We start from the raw sequence: 9,776 nt of genomic DNA, 5'->3' as shown, positions 1-9,776 counted from the left end.
GAGTCCATGGCTCTTTTATATGGATCTGTGGGTTGATCTTGCTGATCTTCCATGGAGATTCCATTCTATTATATGAATATATTGCCGGTTACTATGAGCTAGGAACTATGGAAAAGGCCCTTGAGTGAACAGGTGGTGAGCGTTCTAGTTACCAATGATGCCATAAGTATACTGATGAATGAATGACTAGAAATAAGGATTCAACCAAAGACCGAGGATTGTCATTAGTGACATAATGATTTCATTAAAGGATTGTTTTAAAGTTAGCTGATGCTAAGAAAAAGACAATTTCGTATTGGGTGTGTAAGTGGTGTGACTAGTTTTATGTTTGCATGAACTTCCAGCTAGGGGGCCTTGGAACTCTTTTCCTTGGTACCCGGGACAAAACCTAACCAAATTCTTAATTGGATCCATCACTACAGTGGTTGGGCGGTTGGCTAACCCATGGGACTGGATGGGGCTCTGGACTGATGGATCCGTAAATCGAGATTTAAATTCTATTATTACGATAGATGAAGTAAATTCTGGATAGTAATTGTTCTATGGATAGGAATCAACGGTTGTGCCTCTTGATGGGGAAAAAATCGTTGATCCCAATAATCCAAGTGCAAGTTTCTTCCTTGATCTGACCAAGTACCATTAGAGGTGCAGTCGGATCAGTTTGATCAGTAATGATCTTGACTACGTTAGAGTAAGGAGTTATCCTGGTGGAATCGCCCGTGCTTTTCGGGTAAAGGAAGTTTTTCCGGCTTCGGTTTTGGATAAACCGAAGGATTAGTCTCTTGTCTGGATATCCATGGGCGAGGCCCCGAGTGTGAGACCCCTGCCCCGCGCACGATGTGCTACTTCCGCTGCTAGTACCCCGAATCTGTTGCGCGGTGGAGACCGGGATCTTACAGTTGGTATCAGAGCGAAATTGAAAGCTAATAAAGATAATTAAATTCTTATCTGAAATTGGTAATAAGAATTCAGAAACAGCATTTTCATAATGTATTTTCATTCTGTAAGCTTCTTTAATGAAGAAATTTTAATCAAAGAAATTGTTTTTATAGATGGAAGTTCCCCATTTATCTGGTATTCCCGACCTCACCCAGTCTCAAGATATGATTGCATTTACCTTCGAGCATCTCATCTCTTCCGCTTCGAACAAGCCGAGCAAGACTCGCACGCCATTTTGAGGAATTTTATTTTCCTAGCCTAGTGGAGAGACAACAGCATAAGTGGTTTGCAGGGCTATATATCCACGCCTCTTGCAACCGGCGTGCAATGCTGAGGCAGAACCTCTCATTGGCCATGATTTTGATAAAGCTGAAAATGACGCGTGGTGTCATTCTATATCTTTCAACGCCTCAAAATTTCAGACTTGCTTGCCGAGAGTTTATAGACTCTTCATCCCTAAGGAGAAAATAATAGCTCCCTTCGCAATTAGAGAAATTATGTAACAGGGCATGACTATGGCCCAGTACCATCGTCTTATGCGTCTCTCGAGGAGATTTTGAATTTTGGAGCCGAGCCACTCTATGTACTTATTGCAACTTGTATATAAATATACAAATGTTTTTTTTAATTTAAGTGATTGTTTATGGACGATCAGATAAAGAAAAGTCTGTTTATCAGACTTATGTCATAGATCTCCAATAAGATTAACTGAGGAGCCAATTATGTCAAAAGTTATCAAGATGCACAAAAAGGTTGTAATTGTGTGATATAATTCATACAATTTGTTATTCAAACTGAAATTCGTAAATTAGTAATTGGGTCTTCAATTGGAAGTACCACAATTGTATGGAACCCTGACTTGCTTGAGGCCTAGACATGATGGTATTTACCTTATAGTTTCGAGTTTCATGACTATCCATATATACCGAGGGTATAACTGCAGCTCTTTACCGGCAGTATATACGAGTAAATCCAAGACTTGAAATTATAAGCATTAATGCTATCCAGATGATGATTTCGAATGTGGTTGATATGATTTTTAATTCTGTTTGAGAACTGATGAGTTGATTTGGATTCTGATTGAAAAATGATGATCCCTGAAAATGGATTGAAATGTAATAAACTGAGCGAAACCACAATGTAGATGATTGGGACGAGTCCCTGTGATGATATTCATAACTAGAATGATGATATTGAATTCAGCAAATCACTATAACATTAGTGGATTGTGCTGTCAAATTGCTATTGTTAACACTTGTCACGGTAGATCAAGTTAAGGGATGATAAATTGAGAACTTAACTGAAATTTCCATGGAAGAATGTTCAGAAGGAAATTTTTCGGTCTAATGGACCATTATCATGAATGATATGATCTAAATGAATTATTATTTAATGATGAGTTCTATATAAGGAATATTTATCCCAGTATTCTGTTGGGTTGACCAGAATATAAGGAACCCAGAATAAATTGGAAAAAGACTTGTCCTCTACCTTGCGAGATGAGGACATCTCGCACCTTTTTTTAAGTGGGATAGAAGTTTGTAAGATTCCTCTCCCAACCTTTGAGGTATACATGAGTAAGAATCTCCTTTTCTGATCTTATTATTATTCCCTCTCTAAATAAAAGAAAGATTCTACTTAAAAAGGGAAGACACTTTACCCAGAATACCTTCTCAGGAGCCCACCTGTTTTAAAGATTCAGAACAATGAGTTCAGAAGTGAGAACCAGTGTTTTGGATGCCAAGGTTTTGACCATCAGTTAAAAGACTGCCCGACTCCTACCATGAAAAGGGCACAGGGAAGTCTAGAACCCAAATTCAGAGACCAATTCCTTCATACCAATCTAATCAGGGTCCGTCTCTTGGACAAGATTGCTTAACTCCATTAACTAGGGCCGACCCATTGATTAGGGTCGAGATGACCACTCAAATACTTGGCGACTTAGAGCAACAGATGCAGGCAATTCATAAAGATATAAACGCTGCCCAGGATCGACAGAGACAATATATAGATAAGAAGAGGACAGTCGAAGAATTCAAAGAAACAGTTATAGTCTTCATTGAATATGGACCAAAAGAATTTCTTTATCTCTAGGGGAGTATAAGTAGTTATCCCCCAAATATTGTGGACCAAAGAAAGTAAGTGACTTAGCCTACGAACTTCTTTTATCTCCTCATCTCAAAGTTCTTAATACCTTCATTGAATATGGACCAAAAGAATTTCTTTATCTCTAGGGGAGTATAAGTAGTTATCCCCCAAATATTGTGGACCAAAGAAAGTAAGTGACTTAGCCTACGAACTTCTTTTATCTCCTCATCTCAAAGTTCTTAATACCTTCTATAGAAATATGTGCCAAACCCAAATCATGGAAAGACGGTAAAACTTCAGTGGCAAGATACCGTTGGCTTCTAGGTTATAAAAGATATTCATTGTAATCATAGAGAAATTGATTTTTATATTATGCATAATTGATTTTCATGCATAGAGGTATGCATAAAAGATTATTATTTTAACATAAAAGTGTTACTTTTATCATATTTGGATTTCATGCATAGAGGTATGCATAAAAGATTATTATTTTAATGTAAAAGTGTTACTTTTATCATAATTGGATTTCATGCATAGACGTATGCAGATTATTATTTTAATGTAAAAGTGTACTTTTATCATAATTGGATTTCATGCATAAAGGTATACATAAAAGATTATTATTTTATTATAAAAGTGTTACTTTTATCATATTTGAATTTCATGCATAGAAGTATGCATAAGAGTTGATTATTTTATTATAAAAGTGTTACTTTTAGCACAATTGAATTTCATGCATAGAAGTATGCATAAGAGTTGATTATTTTATTATAAAAGTGTTACTTTTATCATATTTGAATTTCATGCATAGAGGTATGCATAAAAGTTGATTATTTTATTATAAAAGTGTTACTTTTATCACAATTGAATTTCATGCATAGAAGTATGCATAAGAGTTGATTATTTTATTATAAAAGTGTTACTTTTATCATATTTGGATTTCATGCATAGAAGTATGCATAAAAGATATTCTTTTTATACTAAAAGTGTGATTTTCATCATAAATGGATTTTATGCATAACTTAGATGCATAAAAGAAATTCTTTTATTCTAAAAGTGTAATTCCTACCAAATTGAATTTATGCATAGGAAGATGCATAAAAGATTGATTCAAAAGTGTCATTCTCATCTAAATTGAATTTATGCATAGGAAGATGCATAAAAGATTGAATTTTAATTCAAAAGTGTCATTTTCATTTAAAATGAATTTATGCATAGGAAGATGCATAAAAGATTGATTTTTACTTCGAAAGTATTAATCTCCTTAAATGGAATTTATGCATAAATAAATGTGTAAAGAAATCTTATATCAAATATAAGAATTCTCTTGTATTCTATAAATAGATATGAGATGTGATAGGATGTGATAAGAGGTGTATAAGATGTGATAAGAGGTGATAAGATGCTTATGAAATAAGTTAGCACGTGATAAGGTGAATTAAGATGTGATAAGATGTGTATGTGATAGGATAATATGTATATGGGTCGTGATAGGGCAAGAATGGATGTGACGTAAAAGATTAGATGTGAAGGCATATGGAGATATATGAATGGGAGTGTGGATGTATGTATGTATGTGGATGTAGATGTGAATGTATAGATGTGAATGGGAATGTGGATGTGGATGTATGTATGTATGTGGATGTGGATATATGAATGAGGACGTGATAATGGATGTATGCATGTAGATGTGGATATATGGATGTGAATGTGAATGTGGATGTGGATGTGGATGTGGATGTATGGATGTAGATACGGATGTGGATGTATGGATGTAGATACGGATGTGGATGTATGTATGTATGTGGATGTAGATGTGGATGTATAGATGTGAATGGGAATGTGGATGTGGATGTATGAATGTGGATGTGGATGTGGATGCGGATGTATGGATGTGGATATGGATGTGTATGTATGAATGTGGATATGGGATGTGGATGTATAAATGAGGATGTGAAAATGGATGTATGCATGTAGATGTGGATGTATGGATGTGAATGTGAATGTAGATGTAGATGTGGATGTATGGATGTGAATGTGAATGTGTATATGAATTAATGTGTTGTCGATATGAGGAAATGAATGAGAATGAGTACACATTGAATGGAATGTGGAATAAGTAATGTGGACTGAGAGATAATGTGGAAAGACAAGAGTTCAATTTAGAATTGTATTTTGTAAATGAATGTTTTATGTCAAGAATGCTAGGGAAGCATTTTGACCGTCTTGTAGATTAAGGTCAAAAAGACCTAACTGATAAAGTTGCAACTACTGACGGAGAGTCAATGGAGGACGTCTCACGTAGCAAGGTCGGCCGAGGTCTTGACCATGACTTAAATGGTGAGCTTCCGGTACGGTGGATTAGGGACCAAGGAAGCGGCCTATGAGTGAAGCGCTAGGTCACCTGCGAAGGATCCTAGAGGGTGCTGACCATACGGTGCTCGGGCTCTGGGTCGCCGAAGATACCCACACGTGCGTCGTGGTGGAAGATATTAGAACAAGGAGTAAGAGTTGTTTTCTGAAACCGGGCTTGGATCTGGTTGATTGACCTTGCTGGTCCTCAACGGATGAGTCCATGGCTCTTTTATATGGATCTGTGGATTGATCTTGCTGATCTTCCACGGAGATTCCATTCTATTATATGAATATATTGCCAGTTACAATGAACTAGGAACTATGGAAAAGGCCCCTGAGTGAACAAGTGGTGAGCGTTCTAGTTACCAATGATACCATAAGTATACCGATGAATGAATGACTGGAAATAAGGATTCAACCAGAGACTGAGGATTGTCATCAGTGACATAATGATTTCATTAAAGGATTGTTTTAAAGTTAGCGGATGCTAAGAAAAATGCAATTTCATATTGGGTGTGTAAGTGGTGTGACTAGTTTTATGTTTGCATGAACTTCCGGCTAGGGGGCCTTGGAACTCTTTTCCTTGGTACTCGGGACAAAACCTAATCAAATTCTTAATTGGATCCATCACTACAGTGGTTGGGCGGTTGGCTAACCCATGGGACTGGATGGGGTTAGGCTCTGAACTGATGGATCCATAAATCGAGATTTAAATTCTATTATTACGATAGATGAAGTAAATCCCGGATAGTTGTAAGATTCCTCCCCCAACCCCCTTTTTGATGTCTAGTATCTTCCCCTGTAATCAATCCCTCTTCACAAATATAAAGACCTTATTTCTAACTGTTTTAAACTAGAGAGAGAAAATATTCTAGAGAGAGAATATTCAGATTTTGAATATTTTTGGATAGAAAAATATCTCATATAATTAATATGAATTTCCCTGAAACAGAAATTCAAAAAGAATTTTCAAATGTGCAATTAGAATTAATTGGAAATAGGTATAAAGAACCTTAGTCTAAGGGTCTAGATTTTCAAAAATCTTTAGACTATGGTCCAATTAAGGTTCCTATGGGCCAATAGCATCAATACATGTGTAGGGAGGAGATAAATCCAATTTGTAAAAAGAAGATACCCAAAAATGAGTAAATGCTCACATAAGGTAAAGAGTTGAAAATGTACAAGGTTTATTAGTAAAAAACTATGAGCAATATTAAAAATATGAGATATTTTGGGTATCCAAAAATGAGTAAATGCTCACATAAGATGAAGAGTTGAAAATGTACAAGGTTTATTAGTAAAAAAAACACATATGTAAGGAAGGGGAGTTCTTTAAAGGAGATGCATATTTCACATAAGATGAAGAGTTGAAAATGTACAAGGTTTATTAGTAAATAAACACATATGTAAGGAAGGGGAGTTCTTTAAAGGAGGTGCATATTTCACATAAGATGAAGAGTTGAAAATGTACAAGGTTTATTAGTAAAAAAACTATGACACATATGTAAGGAAGAGGAGTTCTTTAAAGGAGGTGCATATTTCACATAAGATGAAGAGTTGAAAATGTACAAGGTTTATTAGTAAAAAACTATGAGCAATAAAATTTTGACACATATGTAAGGAAGGGGAATTCTTTAAAGGAGGTGCATATTTCACATGCTTGAATGAGTTTTAAACTCAAAAATAATGTGATATTTTTATCTCTCATCTCTCTTGAACCAAACCAAATCAAAATGGAACCAAACCGAATCAAAAAGTAACCAAACTAGGTCCAAATTCAACCAAACTGACTTGGAAAATTCTAGAATCAGTTTGTTTGGTTAGGAGCTCAATTTTTCCTATAAATAGAAGCCTCCCCTTGTTGAAAAAAATATAGTGTCTTATGCATTGTTACTCTACTCCTCCTAAGCCAAGAATTGTGAATTCTTTAATAATTCACTAGTTTTTGATACTTCTCTCTTTCTTCAATCCCCATTGGTGGCTCCATCAACATACTAAACCAATTGATTGGTTGGGGGCCTCTACCGTGAATAAAGAATCAAGCAAATCATAAGGTAAGTATATTGAATTTTGATCTTTTCTATAATTTCTCAATGATTCTCTCTTCTCAACCCCTCTCAAGCTTGAGAAGCTTAATTGGTATGGTTTTTTAAATGCTATGAAGTTAATTGGTGAGTAGTAGTGAAGAGTTACATAATTTAATAAATGCTATTGAAGTTAATTTTCATTTATGTTTAAATTCTAATGGTTTTTATGTAATTTCTCTCTCTCACTCAAGAAATGGTCATACTCATGACCCATTCTCAATCCAAATGAAGCTTTTCATAAAGCTTTTCCTTAATCCAAGATTAAGCTATGCTTGAGGCCAAATTAATGGCTTTTTTCTATACTTTTAGTTTATGTTTATCGATGATTCAATCCATAATGAATTGATGATCCAATTAGAGACCATTCTAATTATTTCCTTAATGATAAGCTTTATCCCTTAGAAAAAATTGAGACTTATCAGTCATAGTAGCGGAGCTATGGCAAAATTTTTATAGAAATTACGCATAAAATAATTTCATTCAAAGCATAAAAAGAGGACTTCCTATCATATTCTAGAGACTATCATCCTAGATTAATTAAAAGAAATTTATTAGGCATGGAGATGTGGATGTTTGCATGTAGATGTAGATGTATGGATGTAAGTGTGAATGTGGAGGTGGATGTATGCATGGAGATGTGGATGTATGCATGTAGAAGTAGATGTATAGATGTGGATGTGAATGTGGAGGTGGATGTATGCATGTAGATGTAGATGTATAGATATAGATGTGGATGTGGAGGTGGATGGATGCATGTAGATGTAGATGTATAGATGTAGATGTGAATGGAGATGTGGATGTATGCATGTAGATGTAGATGTATAGATATAGATGTGGATGTGGAGGTGGATGGATGCATGTAGATGTAGATGTATAGATGTAGATGTGAATGGAGATGTGGATGTATGCATGTAGATGTAGATGTATAGATGTAGATGTGGATGTGGAGGTGGATGGATGCATGTAGATGTAGATGTATAGATGTAGATGTGAATGGAGATGTGGATGTATGCATGTAGATGTAGATGTATAGATGTGGATGTGGATGTGGATGTGGAGGTGGATGTATGCATGTAGATGTAGATGTATAGATGTAGATGTGAATGGAGATGTGGATGTATGCATGTAGATATAGATGTATAGATGTATGCATGTAGATATAGATGTATAGATGTGGATGTGGATGTGGAGGTGGATGTATGCATGTAGATGTAGATGTGGATGTGGATGTATGCATGTAGATGTAGATGTATAGATGTGGATGTGAATGTGGAGGTGGATGTATGCATGTAGATGTAGATGTATGGAGGTGAATGTGAATGTGGATGTGGATGTATGCATAGAGATGTGGATGTATGCATGTAGATGTGAATGTACGCATATAGATGTGGATGTATGGATGTGAATGTGCATGTAGATGTGGATGTATGGATGTGGATGCATGAATGTGCATGTAGATGTGGATGTGAAAATAGATGTATGGATGTAGATGTGGATGTATGGATGTGAATATATGATATGTGATGTGAAGGAATCTGAAGTGATGAGATGAAAAATGATGTGATGGAATGAGTATACATATAAATGGAATATGGAATAAGTAATGTAGATTGATGACGGATAATGTGGAAAAATGAAAGTTAAAATAGAAATTGTATTGTAAACTGTTTGTAAATGCTGTTTGTAAATGACTGTTTTATGTCAAGAATGCTGGGGGAGCATTTTGACCGTCTTGTGATTAAGGTCGTGGACCTAATTGATAAAGTTGCAACTGCTGACGGAGAGTCAATGAAGGACATCTCGCGTAGCAAGGTCGGCCGAGGTCTTGACCAGCCTCGGTGCGATTAAAATGGTGAGCTTCCGGTACGGTGGATGAGGGGCCAAGGAAGCGGCCTATGAGTGAAGCGCTAGGTCACCTGCGAAGGATCCTAGAGGGTGCTGACCATATGGTGCTCGGGCTCTGGGTCACCTAGGATACCCACGCGTGCGTCGAGGAAGATATTGGAACAGAGTTGGAGTTGTTTTCTGAAATCGAGCATGGATCTGGTTGATTGACCTTGCTGGTCTTCAATGGATGAGTCCATGGCTCTTTATATGGATCTGTTGGTTGATCTTTTCTTCACAGACTCTCTTGCGTCTTGAAGGTGAGAAATCATCATGGATAAAACTAGTTCTTGTTGCCAAGCCATGAAGGAGATTAAGAAAGAAAGGAGATTGATGGGAGTAAGATTACTATGAGCGACAAGTAAAGTTATGACTTATATAAAGGAAGGAGCTAGCGTAACCTAGAAGCCAACGGTAACTTGC

This window comes from Cibotium barometz, chromosome 31 (genome assembly GCF_041138505.1).
Source record: "Cibotium barometz isolate CiBa-2024 chromosome 31, ASM4113850v1, whole genome shotgun sequence".
Classification (NCBI taxonomy): Eukaryota; Viridiplantae; Streptophyta; class Polypodiopsida; order Cyatheales; family Cibotiaceae; genus Cibotium; species Cibotium barometz.
Note: the sequence above shows the minus strand (reverse complement) of the source record.